This window comes from Colobus angolensis, unplaced genomic scaffold, assembly GCF_000951035.1.
Source record: "Colobus angolensis palliatus isolate OR3802 unplaced genomic scaffold, Cang.pa_1.0 Scaffold86, whole genome shotgun sequence".
In the NCBI taxonomy this organism is placed as follows: Eukaryota; Metazoa; Chordata; class Mammalia; order Primates; family Cercopithecidae; genus Colobus; species Colobus angolensis.
Window position 1 is genome coordinate 3,141,833 of NW_012122487.1, and position 20,610 is coordinate 3,162,442.

The window sequence follows — 20,610 nt, forward strand, 5'->3', positions numbered from 1 at the left end:
TGTTAGCCAGGATGGTCTCGATCTCCTGACCTCGTGATCCGCCCGCCTCAGCCTCCCAAAGTGCTGGGATTACAGGCGTGAGCCACCGCGCCCGGCCAAGTCAGCACTTTCATTTTCACGCCATTGTTGAACAGTTTATGTACCATCTTCTGCAGCTCTTTCACAGTATCTGGTAAACTATTGTAGATTCTAAGAATAAGTCAAAGTGATGTCCCCAAAGCCCCAGATCAGTGCATTTGGGTTTTGTGGGGCACACCCAGGAGTTCTTAAGATGTAATATTTTCAACTTTTATTTTAGATAGAGGATTTATACTTTGAAATTAAAAATAATAAATTACAAATTTAAATTTTTAATAGAAAAAAGACAATATAGCAAAGAAATGGTTACCTGCATTTCTTGGTCATATGAGGTTGGTACTTACTTTTAATGGTGAAAACCACAATTCCTTGTGCACCAACCTAATAGTACTAGCAACACAGCATTTCCGGTTTACCTCCAGCCTAGTTCATTCATTTATGTCACTTCCCAGCCTCTGTAGGAATTTCATTATGTGAATCATATCATAGAGTTCCAATGGGATTTGGAAGGACTTCAGAGTTACCTCAGTTGAAGACTAAGACCATGAAAGCTAATGTGGTTTGCTTGAAATCACCTAACAATGTATGTATATATTTCGTGTATGCATTGATGAACACAGTTTCTAGGTGTGATCAGTTCTATTATGTGCAATTAATGGAAATCCAAAGAGAGCATAATTCAAATGGATAAATAAAAACATGAGATAAAAACCTTCTCAGCCATCGAGGTAGTTACATGAATTTTGTCTAGGTTTGAAATCCCTTTTATTTTATCAGTGAACTTGCTGATATTCTTGTACATACTCAAGATTTGACCTTAATTAAAAAATGAAACTTTCCATAAATCCCTAAGTGCAACCCAGGCTGGTTCCTCCTTTCTCTCCTCTGCATCTCAACCTTCTGGGCCCTTTCTCCTCTGTCATTAATGGAGGTTTTAAATGCAAACTCTCAAGCAGTTCAGTTCCTCTCATTTCTCAGCCTCAGCTCTCACTCTGTACAGCAAAAGTGTAGGAAGCAATGTGGTTAAAGGCAGAACTCTTCTCTGAGAGTGTTGTAAAGAACTCAGATAAAGCAAAAAATGATGTAGAGTAGTCTAGGTCAGACAAGAACAAGAATAATAGTGCTAAAGAAATTAGAAGCAGGTAGCAAATCATCTACAAGGTTTTAACATCTCAGCCACACTTTCTTATCTACTAATTTGGTAACAAGAGTGTTGTAATAAGTCCCCAGAGGAATAATGAGATGTTCCTACCCAAAACTCAACGCTAGTAACCAAGGAAAAGAATGTCTTGTGACTATGAGCACTAGGCTAGCAAGCTAGGCCCCAGAAAACTTCTTCAAGCAATACAGTCTTAGCAGTTTATGCCCAGAAGGAAGATTCCTTAGGAACCTTGAAATGTGTGGTATTATATGAAGTAGAGGTGGAAGGGAGGTGACTGAGACTCCTTTTACAAAGGACTTGATTGCTTTCTTCTAATATTCAGTGTGACAGCTTATTGCACATGGATTCTTCTTTCTCAAATAGTTTGAAATGTGTCAAGGGAAATGTGTCCCACTTTCACAGCTCTAAAACCTCAACAGGCAAGAAACCAGCATAAATTCAGAGAGAATCATGAGGGAAATAAGTTGGCACCACACTTTAAAGTTCCAGAAGTTGAAGAGGACTGAAAATGGGTCATCTTTCAATGAACTAAAAGAAAGCCTTCCCACAATGGAAACTTGATGTAAGCATTTGAACATGTATGAGATTCATGTCACGGTCTAGTCATTCAGTGTCCCTGATGCAGTGACCATAAGCCTGACTTCCAGTAAGAACCACAGGTGCCAGTCCAAGTAACATGGTGATGCTATAAGAGTGTTAAATTGGCTGGGCACAGTGGCTCATACCTGTAATCTCCACACTTTGTGAGGCCAAGGTGGGCTGATTGCTTGAGCTCAGGATTTCGAGACCAGCCTGGGCAACATGGTGAAACCCTGTCTCTACAAAAATTACAAAAAAAATTAGCCAGGTGTGGTGCTACACACCTGTGGTCTCAGCTACTCAGGAGGCTGAGGTGGGAGAATGGCTGGAGCCTGTCAGGCAGAGGTTGCAGTGAGCCGAGATTGCACCACTGCACTCCAGCCTGGGTGACAGAGCCAGACCCCGTCTAAAACAAAGAATGTTAAATCAGCCAGGCATGATGGCTCACGCCTGTAATCCCAGCACTTTGGGAGGCCAAGACAGGCAGATCACAAGGTCAGGAGTTCGAGACTAGCCTTACCAACAGGGAGAAGCCCCATCTCTACTAAAAACACAAAAATTAGCCAGGTGTCGCGGCATGCTCCTGTAATCCCAGCTACTCAGGAGACTGAGGCAGGAGGATCGCTTGAACCTGGGAGGCGGAGGTTGCAGTGAGCTGAGATCATGTCACTGCACTCCAGGCTGGGCGACAGAGGGAGACTCCGTCTCAAAAAAAAAAAAAAAAAAAAAAAACGGTTTTAAATCATCTGGCCATTATTTTTGTCTTTAGACATCCCAGTCTGATTAGATCTTAACACATGTATGCATTTTCTTCTTGTAACAAAAGTTTTTAGTGGAATTTTCATTTAGTGGGGTCACTGAAGAACTAATTCTTTGATGACCCTTTAGTGGAAAAGCCTACTCCAGTATAATCACTGCAAGAGGCTTCAGATGATTTTAACCATAGAAAAAGGAGGAGAAGGTGTATAAAACAAGTAAGAAAATAAGATAAAAGTCAGCTAAATATTTAGAATCTCAAACAATAGATTAGGCCCAGAACAGGTGAATAGATACTGTGTAAGTTTATTGTTGAATAGTTTAACATTAGAATGTAGATGACTTTGTATAGACTTCCATTTTTCTATAATTCTTTTAAAAAGACAATAGGATTTTTTGGTTGTTATGTTCTTAATGACCTCTGAGGCAAACATTTTGGCAGCAACTTTTTATTGATAAATGCATTTTATCCTGATTATTTAAAAATCAGAAATTCATCTATAGTGCATGTGGTAATTCTTGCTTAACCAAAAAACTAAACTTACCTAACCATTTCATTCCACCACCATTTCAAAATGCACTGGAGTGTACTGGGCTACTTGTGAGGCATCTTTTTTCTGTGGAACCTTAGTATATCTCTCTTTGTGATCTAACATTCCCATTTTCTTTACTGAAAACTTGAGAATCAGTGAACCAGCACAATATGCTCAAGTTTGCATAGAAATACACTACAAAACTTGGTGCCCTTTGGCCTGTTTTCCAGGGTGCTAGTCATTAACTGTTACCTTCTATAATTCTGCCTCTATATCTTATCAAATATTGTGAGTACACCTTATATTTCAGGAAGAACTCTCACTGTCTCTGGCAAAGTGAGCTGCAGTAATTCATTATCCAGAACTCAGATATCAGATCACAAACAGCTTCAAGCATCTGGAATAGCACTGAACTATGTTTGATGGGGGAGAAAGAAACAGTGGTGGAACCAATGAATGTGTGTTGTAAAGAATATTTTACCCAGCCTTTGAGTGTATAAAAATAACAATAGTAACTAATAAGACCTGGAAACTCAGAGATTATAGTAGTGCCATTGACTGACCAGACTGAAAGCATTCAGAATGACCAAGACAAAAGAAAGATAAAAAAGCAGAAAACATGTGGCAAACAACAGAAGAATAGGAAAGGAAAAGAGACTGTGGGAATGAGGGTGATGATAGTGGCTATAAACTGTAAACACCAAGAACCCGTAAGAAAGAAAGGGTCAGATAGGGGAAGTAGGCAAAGGGGCTTATCAAAAAGCTATTCTAGATCTCAGCAGTCTCTCAAGATATGAGTGGCATAAAGGCAAATATAAGACATCAGCCCTAAAGGAACACCAATGTGTTGTTCAGGAGGATCATATTTAATGTGAGGATAAATTAAATCACCCTTGGGATCACAGAAGAGTGTCACTGCACACAAAATTTACTGAAAGCCTTCATACATGTAGTTAACCAGTGAATATGAGCTCCATGAAGCTAGGAACCCTGTTCTATCTGTCATTGGGACTCACACATTTCCTGGCACATAGTAAGCCCATAATAAGTATGCTGAATGAAATAATGAGTAAGCCATCATCATTGTCATGTAATCAGGATAAAATTCATTCATCAATAAAAAGTTGCTGCCGAAGTAAAGCTTTTGACTGTAGGATACCGTGAACATGTGCAGTTAAATAGGGGTAAGTGTGTTGTACATGGTATCTTGTGATATGGATTAGGAAAGGCAAAAGGGAGAAATAGAAGAAGAAGGAAAGAAAACATAAGAATGACTTGGAATGGGAAAGCCTGGAAAACCTAGCCTGATAAATAGATTGTTTATCTTTCTCTGTTCTAAAATAACTTGGTTAGAAAGGGATGCTCTTCATAAAGTCTCTAATTTTGTAAGTTTGTTGTACATTTTGCCCATATATTATTAAAGCTGCCATGATTAGCTGAATGGGGGTACCTCTTTTATTTGAGTTTTTGTTCCTGAAAAGAGAGAATACTTTTGTTCTCCCTCCCTCAAAACAACTGCAACTCAAAACAACTTGAAAAGACATGTTTTGAAGAGCAAATTAGAAAAACAACAGATTTGTATTAGTTGAATAATGCATGGGTATTTTCTGCTAGGTACTTTGCCTGGTTTTAGCCTTTGTACATAATCAGCATATAATGCAGCTGTATAAAAATTGCCAGTTGCTTCTTTCTTCAAGGGAATGCATTTATAAGTACCCTCCAGCCCTCTGAGGAGCATGTAATGGTGTGCCTTGGTCATATTTGCCAGCCTCCCTGTGGACTGTGCCTGGGCTCAAACACAATGAGGATGGGTTGACTGTGCCTACAGGGACTAGTCTTATAGAAAAATAAAACTTTCAACTTTCAGAAAAAATCCTTAGCACAGAGGTGTCTGAGGAGCCATAATGTTGATTCCAAAGAACAAGCTAATGCACAGATGGATGCAGAATACTTCCCAAGGGTTTCCATCATTTTTTTATACCTTCAGGGAAAGATTATTGCAAACCTGAGTCCTACTTGAGTCTTCTTGGCTTCTCTCCAGCTAGGCAATTATGCCTCTAATCTTGAAGGGGCAGGGTTAATATCTTTGATCATCTTTCTGCCTGTCAGTGTATCCACTGAGATATTTTTCTGAAAGCAAAATATTAGAAAATACAAGAGGACTTTGCTATTCCTTGCAAATACTATATAAAACATTCAAACTTATTCATTTTGTAGGTATCTATAATTCTGTTCAAAGCTTGACATTGGGAAATACTTCAAAAACAATGTAGTCTGGCATCAGGTGTCTAGAAGTGTTAATTTCCTAATTATTATTATTATTATTATTATGGTGTTTGATGGTGGTGGTGGTAAGGATGGAGTTAGGGGGAAAGGTTGAGGCACCTTAGAAGTAGACTTTTCCCACTTCTTCTCACATAAATTCTTGGATTACTTGGTATCATTTGACTTACATCTCTCCATTTCCTTCCTCTCAACCCCACCCCTGAGAACCACTGTTTATTCTCTATCTCTGTGCAAAGTAGCAGATATGTAGGACAAACATGTCTAAAGATCTAATGTACAACATGAAGACTATAGTTAGTAATAGCATATTGTGTTCAGGATACTTGCTAAATGAGTAGATTATAGCTGCTGTTGCCACAGAGGGGAAAAATGGATGACTCTGTGACATGATAGATATCTTAAATTTGTTTCACTGTAATGACCATTTTACTCTATGTATGTATTTCATAACATCATGTTGTATACCTTAAATAGATATACACACAAACATTTTTGTAATTCTCAAATGACCCATAAGGAATGTTCCTCCTCCATTCAAATAGTGAAAGGGAAAAGGCAAGTGATGTGGGTTGCCAAAATGGCTGACTGTAGAAATCACAAACAAGGTTTACAGGACTACTGACAAGTTGAGACTCTAGAAACAGAAGTAAAGATGGTGATTTATTTTATTTTATTTTTAAGAATCAAAATAACCCTGAAAGGGAAGGGCTGCTCTTGATCTTTTGATTCAGCAGTCAGTTTTTTACAAGGCAGGCTTGGGATGCTGCCTTTATGGTTCTGCGAGGGCTGCACCCCATCTGGAAGAGGAATCAAATTGTAGGGCCACCCTTGGGGGCCTATTTCTGAAACTTGCACCCACCCTTGTTTGTGCATATGCACAGCTTCACAAAGGGTGGCCATAGGTCACACACACACACACACACACACACACACAGAGTTTCAGGTTTTCTATTATTAAAAAGGATAGCAGTGTGTGTTGTTGTAGAAAGACTTTCATCAGTAAAAACCTTGAAAATGTGAAAGTAGAATTACTTAACTTTAAAAAATTCTAGTTAATATATTCAGAATTTCTTAGTCCCTGCAGATTTTTAGGAGCTGAGGTGTTATGGGACTTCATTTAATAATTGGCTACAGGCCGGGCGCGGTGGCTCAAGCCTGTAATCCCAGCACTTTGGGAGGCCGAGACGGGCGGATCACGAGGTCGGGAGATCAAGACCATCCTGGCTAACACGGTGAAACCCGTCTCTACTAAATATACAAAAACTAGCCGGGCGAGGTGGCGGGCGCCTGTAGTCCCAGCTACTCGGGAGGCTGAGGCAGGAGAATGGCGTGAACCCGGGAGGCGGAGCTTGCAGTGAGCTGAGATCCGGCCACTGCACTCCAGTCCGGTCGACAGAGCGAGACTCCGCCTCAAAAAAAAAAAAAAAAAAAAAGGCTAGATCCAGGTTGTAGGAGAAGAATACTCTGACCATCTACCAACACTTAGGGGATATTCTTCCCTTATTCTCCAAAATGCGCAATTTACTTGGTGCTTGTAATTTCTTTTGAATATTTATACTTCTTTCCAGAAGAAAGTCAGCATCTTATAAATTAGTCTAGTATTCTTGAGGAATTCAGAAAGATTATAACAAATCATCAGGGGTGAAAAACCTCAATCTTACAAGTAAGTAAGGACTTCAGCACATTTCCTAGGGCTGGAGTTACTGAAATGATAGGCTTATACACAGTAATGCTAATAAAAACCTCTTGGAAACACATTTTCAATTTATAACCATGAAGGAAAATGTAGGCCTTTCATCAGGCCTTCTTCTCATTATCAAAATGTCTTTTGCACAATGGCAAAGAGACATCAATGTTAAAATCAGGTAAGAACATAGATTCTTGATGATATGACATGACCACAGTTTTAGGTCTCAAAATTGCATACTATTTATAAAAGTGGTTGACAAATACATTTAAAATTATAACTTATTTTTGCATTCAAAGCATAATTTTAGAGAAGGTGAGTAAAAGTATGCCCATTATTAGAAAATGCCCTAAAGCCTTATCATTGTTATGTAACAACCAATACAGATTTTAATAGCTAAATTGAGTTAAAGCTTTTCTCCTGGTGACATGTGTCCATTCTCCCAGAATGAAAACTTCCCGTCTCTTGACTTTACAAATGGCGCAGGTACTTCCTTCCTTCATTCAATAAATATTTATAAAGCATCTAACAATCAACTAGATACTAGGTGCTAGGATACAGCAGTAAACAAAGCAGGCAAAGAAACAAGAAACAAAGAAGTATCTAATATAATGTTAGCTAGTGATAAATACTGGGAAGAAAAGTAAAACAGGGAAAGGGGACAGAGAGGTACAAGGTTTTGAAAAAGATTCCCTGGAGGTGACATCTGAGTACAGAACTAAATTAAGTGAGAAAGTGAATCATGCAGATATCTAGGGCAGTGATTCTTAACCAGGGTGACTCTGCCTCTCCAGGGATGTTTGACGTCTGGAGAAGTTTTTAAGTGTCACAACTGGGGGAAGGGATGGTACTGGCATCTGGTGGATAGAGAACAAGGATGCTGCTAAACACCCTGTGCTGCAGAGGGCAGGTCCCTGTAGCAAAGAATTATCCAGCTTAAAATGTCACTAGCACTGAAGTTAAGAAACTCTGATCCAGAGAAAGAGCATTCCAGGATAAGAAGAAAGTAAATAAACACAACAGACCATGAGGTGGGAACTTGCTTGATATATTCAAGGAAGAACTAGGGGGTGTGTGTCGCTGGAGCACACTAACAAGCAGTTACGTATCAGGAAAAGAATTTGGAAGATAGCTCAGGGCCAGGTCACATGGTGTAGCAGGCAAGACTCCTGCCTCTCCTTTGTCTGCTCTGCTTCCCTCTTTACTAAGCTCCTATTCCAAGCTTCCCAAGGAGAACTAGCTGGCTTTGCTGGCAGATGTCCTAGGAAGCTGAGTGGGTTTTGGTGGGAGACAAGGATTTCACATACGTGTTTACCTGAAAAGTACATTCAAACCCATCTTGTGCCATGATGGGAGATCTTAGAGTTGACTCTCCAGAGGTTGGGAAGATCATTTCACTAAAGTTCTGGAGTAGAATTCTCGAGTATGGTCATTACTAGACTCATGGCTCTATTTATGTTAGTGAAAATGAAATAAAATTAAGCATTCAGTTCCTCCAGTGTACTAGCCACATCACATTCCTAACAGCCATATGGAATCCCCGTCCTAAGCGTGGAACTCTGACTGCCCTCGGTCTCTGGGGCTGTTTTCTGTATTGCTCTTATCCTGACCTTCCCCAGACTTTTGTGCTGAGACACCTGATGACCTCTTGGAAGGGCAGCCACTTTGGTATTGTTCAGGGGCACAGAAAAGTGTCCTCCACTGTCTCCAGGCCTCTTCAAATGATGTATGGATGACTACCAGGTTTATGCTTGATTTGCTAGCCAACTGCCCTTGTTTTTTGAAATAATGGTTCATAGGGGATCCTGAAGTCCTTTTGGGTTGGCAACTTGCATTTACAGCTCTGGTTCTGAGTCTAGTTTGCATCATTTCTCCTCACTGTGTTATTTTCCACTTGCCCACACTGTCGCTTCTATTTTGCTTTTCTGCCTACACAACAGAGATTTTGTTCTAAGATATGAGTATTACTCAGTGACTCCGTTTTCCAACTTTAAAAATAAGTTTAAAGAACAAAGTATATTCAGAATCGCATATATGGATTTCATATTTCTACTTAGTACATTGTATGGTATGTGCTTTGATTTTGTTAGTTGGATGTGTTCTTCTAGAAATGAAATCCCAGGCATTATCTTTATATTAAGCCAGCAACGGCTCAGATTTGAAAGGACAACAAAACTAAGATAAGAATTAGGCTCCTCAATCAGTAGAGTTTATCCTCACTCATAATTTTTTTAAGCTCTTGGTAGTGGATGCCTTTAAAATTTTCTTTAAATATTTATGGCATTGTTTGTCAAATTTTGTGGCTTCAGGTTTCTTTTACACTCTTAAGCATTATTGAGGACCCCAAAGAGCTTTTGTTATGGAGACTATATCTTTCTGTATTTACTATATTTGAAATTAAAACTGGGACAATTTAAAGCTCAAGAAAATCCAAGCACATATAACTTTAGCCGTCACAGCAATTGCATTATCACACATCACGTAGCCTCTGGAAGAATCCACTGCATGTTTGTGAAAAAATAAAAGCCAAAAAAGCAAACAGCATCTTAGAATTGTTGTGAAAATAGTTGTGACCTCACAGACCCCTCGAATAGAAATGCAGTGACCCTCAAGAATTCCCAGACCTTACTTAGAGAACTGCTAAGCACACAGTTATTTTGCTTCTAGAAAATATATTTTCTACTACTACTGGGTTAATCTTTCCTTGGCCTGAAGTGGCCAATAGATATCTGTGGAAAAGTAAAGAAGAAAATGGGCATTTATTAAGTACATTCTCTGGGTCTGTTCCATCATCTCCCAACTTCCAGTTAATCACCAGTCTCTTTTCATATATAGTCATCCATTTCCATTGGCTTGAGGATAGGATCATCTCTCCCTGTGTTCCTGTAGCAGCCTCCCAGCTGGCTGATTTGCAGTCCTCCTGGCTTGTCTCCAGTCTTTCTCCACCTGTGCCCAGAGCAATCTGCCTAAAACCCCCATGATACCATATTTGACCCTAATCTTTCCCGCAGCCCTTTGGATGAAGTGAAACTTCCTCCGCATGGCTGACAAGGCCCATTCATGACCAGGCTCTACAGATCCCTCATATTATTTTCCTTCTTTCTACTGCCCCCACCCTCCACCCCACACTCATATCCTAGCACTTTTAGTTTGTTGAGCACCTGAACATTTGTGTTCTTTCTCGTATTTGAATGTGTAAATGTGTTTTTCCCACTGTCTGGAACTTCCCAGCTATTCCTGGCCAAAACCTACTGGTCCATCAAATTTCAAAGCAGATGTCATTTCAATGAGGAAGATTTCTTTACCACCACCACCCCCTTGATGGGGCTAGTACTCCTCTTATTTGCCCCTGTGATACCTGGCCCTCTCCTTGTCGTGGCACTTGTGACACTGCAGGGTACTTGTGTTTCCTTGGTTATATCCCCTTACCTGAAAGCATCTTGAGGTAAGGAAACAAGTCTGGGATCATCTACATCCTCTGCCCATAGGGGTAGATGATGGTCACATGGTACACAGTTGTTGAATGATGAATTAATCAGTCAAAAACTTATTTTCAGAGTGCTAGGGCTTTATTACAAATGGAGTTGACTTGTAAAGAGGCTCTTCTCTAATCTTCTGTACCCTCTTCCCTCCCAAAGACATCCTTCTATGGGAGGATTAGGGAGGAGGAAATCTGGTGGAAAGGGGCACTGCTTTTGCCAAAGTCCTCTAAAACAACCACTGAGTCCTTCTGGATCCAGTTGAGAATCTTCTAGAGGAAGAGGTTTCGCTCGCATCTTCAAGGTCCTTCATTTCTACATCCTAGGGGACTTTTGTCCTTTTTTGCCTTTTGAGCTGTGGTTCACTAGTCCTGGATAGTTTTGAGGGGCTTCCACTTCCATGGCTGCTTTCTCTTTCCAGGCAAGCTGGATCTGCTGGAGAAGTTTTCTGCGCTTCTTACCAGACAGAGTAATGTTGGTACGTGCACTGGATGCCCCCTTCTTGAGGTGGTGCTGCATGATCAGCCCTTGGTCTATCACAGCCCCAACCACCCGGTGCCTCAGATGCCACTCCCAGTTCAATACCCACAGGTGCTTGAACAGCTGCTTCTTCAGTTCTGTTCGGGGGCAGTTGATATTTCCCTGGGGAGTCCCCATAGTCACACCACAACGCCAGTTCCCAATCAGTCAACCTTTTAACTATTTCCTTTATAATAAATGTTTTATTTGCATTGTCTCATTTAATCATCTTACCTTACTTCCATTGCCTAAACATCCCAGCAGCAAAAAAAATAGTGAAGCTGTTCTCAACATCATATGCTGAGAACAAAGGGATCACCCAAATGGGGACAACTCACAGAAATGAATAAAGATTAAGGTAAATTTTCCAAGGGAGAAGGCGGGCAAAGAATCATTCTGACAAAGCAGCTGGGTCCTCTTTCAACTTCTAAGTGACATTGCTGGAATATTCCCAACCAGAACTCAGAGTAAAACCACTAAAAATACTTGTTAAGGGAAACCGATCTGTTTCATCCTGAAAGTACTTTCCCAGTTGGCAGTCTTGAAAATGTCCATGCTCCTGGAGTTTTATAGCCTTACTTTAAAAAAAGAAAAAAAAAAAGTTTTGTTTTTAAAATAAAGTCCAAGAGCACTAGGGACGTGAAGGTTACATAGACTTACTTCTCACTTAGTGGAAAATTCTTATCTTATAAGTCTTTCTTTCTTCTGACAATTTCTTGTTACATTGATTAAATCCCTGTAAGTTATTTTCTTCCAGTTCAGCCTCTGGGTTCCTGTTTATTTTTCCAGAAAGAACTCAGTAAAATTCCGAAAACAGAAAAGGAATTGAAAATATAGTTTTATTATTTGTATTTTGAAAGAGGCATGAATGTTCATGGTAGATGCAAATACACAAACACAGAAAAAACTTTAAATAATTTCCAGTAATTCCACCACTGTTGGTATTTTAATATATATTCTTCCCATCTGTCTGTCTTTCACATACACACACACACTCTCTCTCTCTTTCCCTATTTCCTTCTCTTACGTGTGAATGCATGCATTTTTTTAAAATTTACCAATATGGTATCATATAGAACTAATTCTTATGAAATCAGCCTGTTTCATTTAATTGCAAATATCTCCATGTCATTAATCATGTGCCTCTGCTTCTCAAATGTTAATGCATGTGCAGATCACTGGGGAACTTGTTGGAAATGCAGAATCTCAGGCCCTCCCCCAGATCTACTGCATCAGAAACTGAATCTAAACAAGTTCCAGGTAAAGGTGACAGTATTAGTCCACAGACCACATTTTAGTAGCAAAGGTTGAAATCTTTTCTGGAGATTGCACAGGGTCCCCAGTATTGGTGTAGTTAATTTTATGTAACTAAGCCCCATATGATCAAACACTGGAGTTATTTCCAATTGCCCTGCTAGGATGAGACACATTCTTGCAAATATTAGTATATATCCATCATTATTTCCTTAGGAGAAGAAGCCCTGTAGATAGTTTGCTGAATCGTACATATTTTGAGGGAAATAGTTTATTTTTAAGGATTACAAAATAGTGATTCATTCTACTTTATAGCACATAAGACTCTAAAATGTAGCCATAGTACTTCCGGTCATATATATGCATTTTCCCCTATCTGCAGTGAACCAAGACAGAGCTTTGACATTTTTTATTATTCTGATCAAAGTGCTGTTATCACTTGAAATGGCTTCACCTCTATCTTCAATTCATCTAATTTTATCCACCCTTCAACACAAGAGTTTTAATCTTGCTTCTTCCAGAAAGTCTCCCCTAATAGTCCAACTTACAGTGGGCTCACTTGCTAAATATTTTCACCATTATTCTTTGTGCCAATTATCTCAAAATATACTTTTCTACTTTCTCTTGAAACGACTGAAATCTATGACTTTGGTCCCTCTCATCTCCTTGACTGGATTATAAATGACAGAGGGAATGGATCTTCAGTGTGCTTCATCTAAGCTCTCTGCAACCCCTCTCACTCCAAGAAGGTTTGAGTGCATTAGAGAAAGCACAGGATTTGGAATGAAAAGGCTTGTGTTTGAAGCCCAGCTCTGCCATTTACTGAGTATTCAAGGAATAAGTCATGGTAATCTCTCTGAGCCCTAGCTTTATCATCTGTAAAATGGATACAGTGTCTGCACTGCTTGCTAAGATTCTAATCCATCATATCCTTTCCAAAAATCTAAGTAATTCACTAAAAGTCTCAATGTAGAGCTGTCTCTAAATTTCATAAAAGATATGCAAGTCTCTCTCTCTCTGTCTTTCTCTCTGGCACACACACTTACACACACAAACACAGAAGAATGTATCGCAAGCTCAGGAACCTTTACCCAACAACAGTATCAGGCAGAAACTGGACAATATTGTTTTGTTTTTGTTGCATTGCATTTATTTGCTTTCTTTTCAAAAATTATTATTTTTTATTTGCAAATATAAATGTATATATTTATGGTGCAGAACATGATGTTTTGCTATATGTATACTTTATGGAATGGCTAAATCAATGGTTTATTTATTTTCTATTTATGGCAAACAATATTGGTTTTCTAGGTATGGTAGTGATATGAAGTTCACTTTTTAAATAAACATTTACATTTTAAAAGGTAAGTCAATTTAAGGTAAAACACTTGGTAAATAGTAACACATAAATTTGAAAATATGGCAAAATATCATGCTGTTGTTATAAAAATGACTGAAGTTTGGGCAACATCTAACTATAGGAAGCCACTGCCAACTGTAATGCAAGATGCAGATATCGGTTATTGTTGTAGCTATTGTTACGTAAACTACTGGAAGACCAGTTCTTGGAGCCCTAGATTTAATAGATTCTCAATAAAAAATACTCAAATGTAATTTAAAATAGAGCAAAAAGTCAAGTGTTCTGTTATGCAACAAGTCACCATCCATTGTTAAATCTTGCAGAACTCTCCAAAGTGTATCGAGAAGATCATTTGTTTCTGATGAAGTTAGATACAAATGTAGTGAGGGGCTTTATCAGAATAACTGAGATGGCTCAACATATATCAGTTCCAACTGGGAGAAAGTTTGTGAATAGATTACTTTGCATAAGACATTATTCTTCATTATCAAAAACAATAAATATCTTAGGAGTATCAAGTGTACAGAGAATACTTGGCTAGCATTTGACTAAAACCTGCATTCATGGGAAAAACAAAAGGTTTACTGTCCTTTGAATCATCATGATTAGTGCTATTGTATTAGAACTCAAAGCAAGATGACAGAGTTTTCCATTTAACTCTGAAATCTCTCCAAAAAGGAGTAAGTTTTATTAATTCTGTCTTTACATGAAGAAATGAAATCAGTCAGAGAGAGATTACGTGATTAGTCTAAGATCATGTGGTTATTTATAGCCAGAATGAAAAACAAGAGATTCTGACTTTATGTACCTTGTGACTTTGTTATCCTTTTCCATCCAGGGTAGGCTTCTGCTAGTCTTGGAGTATTCGATGATTTGACTCAAGTATTCTAGATTCGGATTGTGCCAAAGTGGGATTAAGTTAGATAGATTAAATTAAATAGCAGGATTAAATTAAGTGGGATTAAGATGAGGCCTGTTATGATTGATTTCAGCATAGTGTGGAGGAATTTTCACCACCACATTCTCCTGTCTTGGTTTTGATTATAAAGGGAAGAGGAATTCAAGAAGGCTCCTTCAAAGAATAAGCTGGCCACAGCTTGGGTCTACTTGTACCAGAAGGTTGGTCAGCATCCTTCAAAGCAACAGTGTGCTAACTTCAAACCTGCATCTTTATTTTAGCCCAATAAGGTCTGTTTCAAACTTACGACCTCCAGAACTATTCAGTAATAAATTCATGTTTCCTTAGGCCTCTTTAGTTTGTGGTAGTTTTTTTACAGCAGCAATAGGAAACTAATACAACACAGCTCAGAGTTCTTCCACCCAAAGGGCAAGGGAGCTGGAGTGTTTAGGTATCAACTCCTATCAGTCATTGACTGAGTGCTGCTTGGCATGGGGCTGTGAATTCGTTAGCACTCAACTAAAGGTGGGTAGACACTGGCAGTTAGAAATCAACCAGAACACAGTGAAGTGCTAAGACTCTGGAAAAATGGACTGGGCACTAGCAGATTCTGCTACAATATGTCTTTTATCTGCCTCTTCCTTTTTAATCTGTCTTCACAATCATGGCACATGCAGATCATCTCCGTCGATCAATCTACTAGTACCTAACAGGTTAATCTTCCCTAAACAGGGAGGGCCTTCAGTGGGTTGTTCTCTTTCTCAAAAATCTACAACATTCCCACAAGAAAAGATTCTTGTACAAGGTGAACCAGATTTCAAATAGTAACTTAGGACTCAATCCTCTGATACTTTAATCTTAGACTTTGAATTTTTAAGTTGGGGTGTACAGAATGAACAGCGAATGTGCTTGGATATCTATTTGTGTGCAAAGTTCCAGGCTTGGCATACGAACCTTTGGAGTCTTAAAATGTTGATCCCTTTGGTCTGCATTCCTTAAAATAGCAGTAACACCATGAGGAAGTGAGAAAATTGATTTGAAAATGGAGAAGGTTAATTAAAGGAAACAAAACTTCAAGACATGTGGTTGTCAATTGACACTACAGAAACCAAGCCTGAGAAATTCTGAGTTCTGCACATTTACAGAATGTCACAGGCATATTTAGATAAATCTATAATCTAAGGAGATCTAATTGCTGAAATAATTTCAGCCTACCAAAGCAAGGACATTCTCACCCTTCCTACTCTTCCTGCCCTAATGTAAAGTGCTTAGAGTTTCAGAGCTTTCTGTGGAAGACTTCAGGCTCAAATGACCCCATAAAATTTGTCCACAGTCCTCACATTGATTTTGCCAAGTTCTGCTTACTTTGTGTTTGCTATTGGTCCAAACCATAAAAGGGTGGAGAAAGGAAAAAGAGTCCATACATTTTTAACATATCAAAAAAAATCAAAGTAAATAATATGCTTTAAAATTAGAATAGAAAGTGCTGATGCTACAGCATTTTTTAAAATCCTTGTTTCAGAGTAAGAGCAGAGTGGTGAAAGACAGAGCCTAAGAAAGGAAGAAAGCAAACATTTACTGAGTCCCACATAAGGTGTTTAGTTCACACCCACCTTCTGAAAAAGCCAGTAATATCTCTACTTGACAAATTATGAGGCTAAGGCTCAAAGACGTTCTGTCATTTAAGTGATGTCATAAAGCCAAGAAGTTGGTCATTTGGGATTCGAGTGTGTACTGTTTTATCTATGTCTCAGGTGAGACATAACTTGCATTTATATAGTACTTTTCAAAGCATTTTTCTTATGCTATCTTTAAACTTCATCTATGAGGCAGACATCAATTGCCACATTTTACGAATACAATTACAGAGGCTCAGAACTGTGTTGCCCAGAAAGACACAGCCAGTAAGCAGCAAAACAAGTCTGGGTCATGGAGCTCAGGTCTCAGGACCCCTCTAGTGCATCCGTGTGTCCTAATCAGAAGGGCTGAGTCATTGGTGTCCTGAAACCAGTCAGGAGCAGTTAGTTTATTTCAGAGAATCATCTAGTCAGAAAAAAAAAATTAAGACTTCCTTTTATTTTTTCTAAATTACTAAATTAATGGAATCTCCTTGCAGAAAATTTGGAAAATATACAAAGGAGAAAAATAAAAATCATCTGTAATACCGCCACCCAGAAATAATCACAAGTATTAATTTGATACATTTCTTTTTTTCTTTTTTTTTTTTTGGGCCACATTTTTTTTTATTAATACTTTAAGTTCTAGGGTACATGTGCACAACGTGCAGGTTTGTTACATATGTATACTTGTGCCATGTTGGTGTGCTGCACCCATCAACTCGTCAGCACCCATCAACTTGTCATTTACATCAAGTATAACTCCCAGTGCCATCCCTCCCTCGTCCCGCCTCCCCATAATAGGCCCCGGTATGTGATGTTCCCCTTCCAGAGTCCAAGTGATCTCATTGAGAACATGCGGTGTTTGGTTTTCTGTTCTTGCGATAGTTTGCTGAGAATGATGGTTTCCAGCTTCATCCATGTCCCTACAAAGGACACGAACTCATCCCTTTTTATGGCTGCATAGTATTCCATGGTATATAATTTGATACATTTCTTTCCAGTGCTTGTGATACAGATATACATGCATACTGTATTTTTAGAAAAGTATTTTTAGAAAAAGCATGCCATGTATAGCTTAATATCCTAGTTTTCTAATTAACATTGGATGATGAATATTTTCCCAGGTCGTTAAGTAATCTTAAGAAACTGCCTCATGCATCATAATATTGCATGAATATAACCTTAATTTAGTGAAACATTATTCACTTACTGTTGAACATATTGTTGTTCCTGGTTATAAGCTTGTACAAAATGCTGCAACTTCGGTATCTAAACACAAAATTTTTATTTCCAACCACAGTGGATGAGAGGGTCAATTTCTCCACTTTGAGTGTTTTTAAGACTTTTGCAAGATGGATAGGTAGAAACAAATTCTTTTTTGAATTTGCATTTTACAGATTACAGCCACACTGAATTTGTTTCCCCATGTTTACTTTGCCAGGCGTTCTGGTCTCCATGCAGTTCCACGTCTGTTTATGTGCTAACACAGTACTCAGAGACCCAGCAGTAGGTGCCAATCAGCTGTTACAGCAATTCCCAGAACCCCCAAGTCTGGGAACTGCCAGCACCAGAGCATAAGCACCTCTAGGCAGGAACTCCATCTTATTCATCTTTGTAGTCCCCATTCCTGGTTCTAAGCCAGACACCTGTCAAGTTCTCAATACATTTGTTGAAAATATTACAATAGACCATATATTCTGATTTTGGCCTTCTAACTTGCTCTGTGACTTTTGACAAGTTCTCTCACCTTTCTGTGCCTCCATGTCTTCCACTGTAAATGAATGGAAGTGTGATATGCCATACTTTGTGAGCAAAGTGCTACAGCAGTGGTAAAATTCCCATACAAAAGGTCTCTATGGGTGGGTCCATGTCACCTAGGCAGGATTCCTTTCCTTCTGCAACACAGAGAGTGAATTCAATATGTATTTGAGATTTGGGTTTGTGATCCCTTCACACCTTTCATACTGATGTACTATAGCCAAAGCAAATTTCTTTTGTTTCTCTTTATATCCTCAGAGTGCACACTGCATGGCACATAGGAAGTGTCTAAAAGGAGTGAACAAATGAAGGACTGAAGTCATTAAAGGTGAAGGGATGAGTAAATGAAATATTAGAGCTGAAGGAGATTTTACAAATCTAATTTTAGAGGTCTTCCTGGTTACCATTTTATTTTGGTAGACACAGCTATACAGATTGACTATCCCTTATCCAAAATGCTTAGAACCAGAAGTGTTTTGGATTTCATATTTTTTTGGTTTGGAATATGAAATATTTGCATATATATATAACGATGTGTCTTGGATTAGACCCCAAGTCTCAACATCAAGTTTATTTATGTTTCATATACACGTAGCCTGAAGGTGATTTTATACAATATTTTTGTTAATTTTTTGCATGAAACAAAGTTTTGGCTGCAATTTGAGAACTGTTACATGAGGTCAGGTATGGAATTTTTCACATATGGCATCATGTCTATGCTGAAAAAGTTTTGGATTTTGGAGCACTTCAGATTTTGAATTTTCGGATTAGGGATGCTCAACCTGCATTAGCATCTCCACCTTAGAAGCACTTGCTAGAATAAACTTAAATCATTTAAATAAGATAAATTTCAATAACTAGCCAGGGAAATTTAATTTCATAAAAATGTTTCCATATCAAAACATTTTTGTTCATTTTTGCTTTGCTTTGTTTTGTTATTGGCCATGATCTTAATATATATTTATATATATTAGAAGTATAGAGTTTTCACTTTTAGAGGGAACACACCATGCATGAAGGAATTATTAGATTTGAAATTGTTTTTTCAGGTGAACTTTGCCACCATATCAAAAAATGTAAAGTTATTTCAGTTTCCAAAACTAATTTAAATGAGTACTTAATGATGTCAATGAAAAATGTAAAGTATGAATTGTGTCTTCTTTGAGGATCTTTTTCTTTAAAAGATGAACATGATTATTTTAACCTGCTAAATGTATATTTTTAAATGTTTCACTACTTGGTATAATAATACAATATTTCTAAACTGACATTTTAGATACAAAATTATCTAAAATGATAATTTAGTGAAGCCAGTGTAAGGAAATTATAATATTTACTTACAGAACTCACTCAGAACTGTTTTTGTATCACTTATTTATGCAATTAAAAAGGACAGATACTTTTTATGCTTTTCTCAATTCCTAAATTAGTTCTCTGGTTAGAACAAATTAGTGCCAAGGAAAATATTTTTTTGTATTCAATTTTTATTTTAAATTCTGGGGTACATATGCAGAATGTGCCGGTTTGTTACATAGGTAAACATGCGCCATGGTGATTTGCTGCACAGATCAACCCATCACCTGGAATTTAAGCCCAGCATACATTAGCTATTCTTCCTGACGCTGTCCGTCCCACTGCACCCCCAGCAGGCCCCAGTGTGTGTTGTTCCCCATCATGTGTCCATATGTTCTTAGAAAAGGATATTTTTAAAATAATTTCAGAAGTTGTTATTTCAATTTCAAAAGCCATTGATGCAATCACTTGTATAGGTTCTTAATACATTGATTAAAACATTGGCTAACATGTTGTTTTTTTAATTTCCTAGAATTGTTACTGTGGATCATAACTGCTAAATATTTCAAATATAATGTTACACTTTTTAGCAGTTAATTTACCCCAGTGCTTAGTATTAAGAACACTTAAAAGAAAATAGCTCGACATAGCATATAACATATTGAGATCTATTATAAAATTTTCAAACCATGTACATGACAAAGTTACCTTATATACCTGGTTATTAGAAAAGAAAAAATTATAAAATGATGCCATTAAGATTAAATTTAAATTATATATTTGAAATTAAATTACAAACTTTTTAAAGAAAGCCTATATATTTTAATTTTATATTTTAAAGAATATAATAGCTTTACTACATTAGATTTTCTTAGAACTACCATGTTTGTGGAATTAAATTCCTACATCATGAATGAGACATTACTTTTTACTGGATGCAATATTTTCTTTTATCTTTCTGATGGTATTAAAAATAGATTTTATTTAATGCAATTTAAAACATACAAAAGATATAGAAGAATAATATAGCAAACACCAGTACACCCAAAATGCAGCTTAAGAAATAAAACATCACATACTCGAAGTTATCTGAATACACATTCCAGTTACTTTTCTTCCTGCCAGCCTCCCAGAGGTGACCTCCATCTTGAGTCTGGAGGATAACTAAAATGTACTGCCTTATAGATTTGGTAGACAAGTATGAATCCTTAAAGCAACAGTCCCAAACCTTTTTGGACACAGGGACCGGTTTCGTGGAAGACAATTTTTCCACAGACAGAGGTTGGGGCTCAGGGGTGTGGGGAGGATGGTTTTGCGATGAAACTGTTCCACCTCAGATCATCAGGCAT

General features: G+C 38.0%; 1 protein-coding gene and 1 pseudogene across 1 annotated transcript in view; one reads left to right on the forward strand and one right to left on the reverse strand.

The window, feature by feature from the left end:
- SLC24A2 (solute carrier family 24 (sodium/potassium/calcium exchanger), member 2) overlaps positions 1 to 20,610 on the forward strand; it is a 276,790-nt gene that overhangs the window by 69,095 nt on the left and 187,085 nt on the right. The gene's annotated exons all lie outside the window — the stretch shown is intronic.
- Positions 10,790 to 11,217, reverse strand: LOC105503497 (annotated as a pseudogene).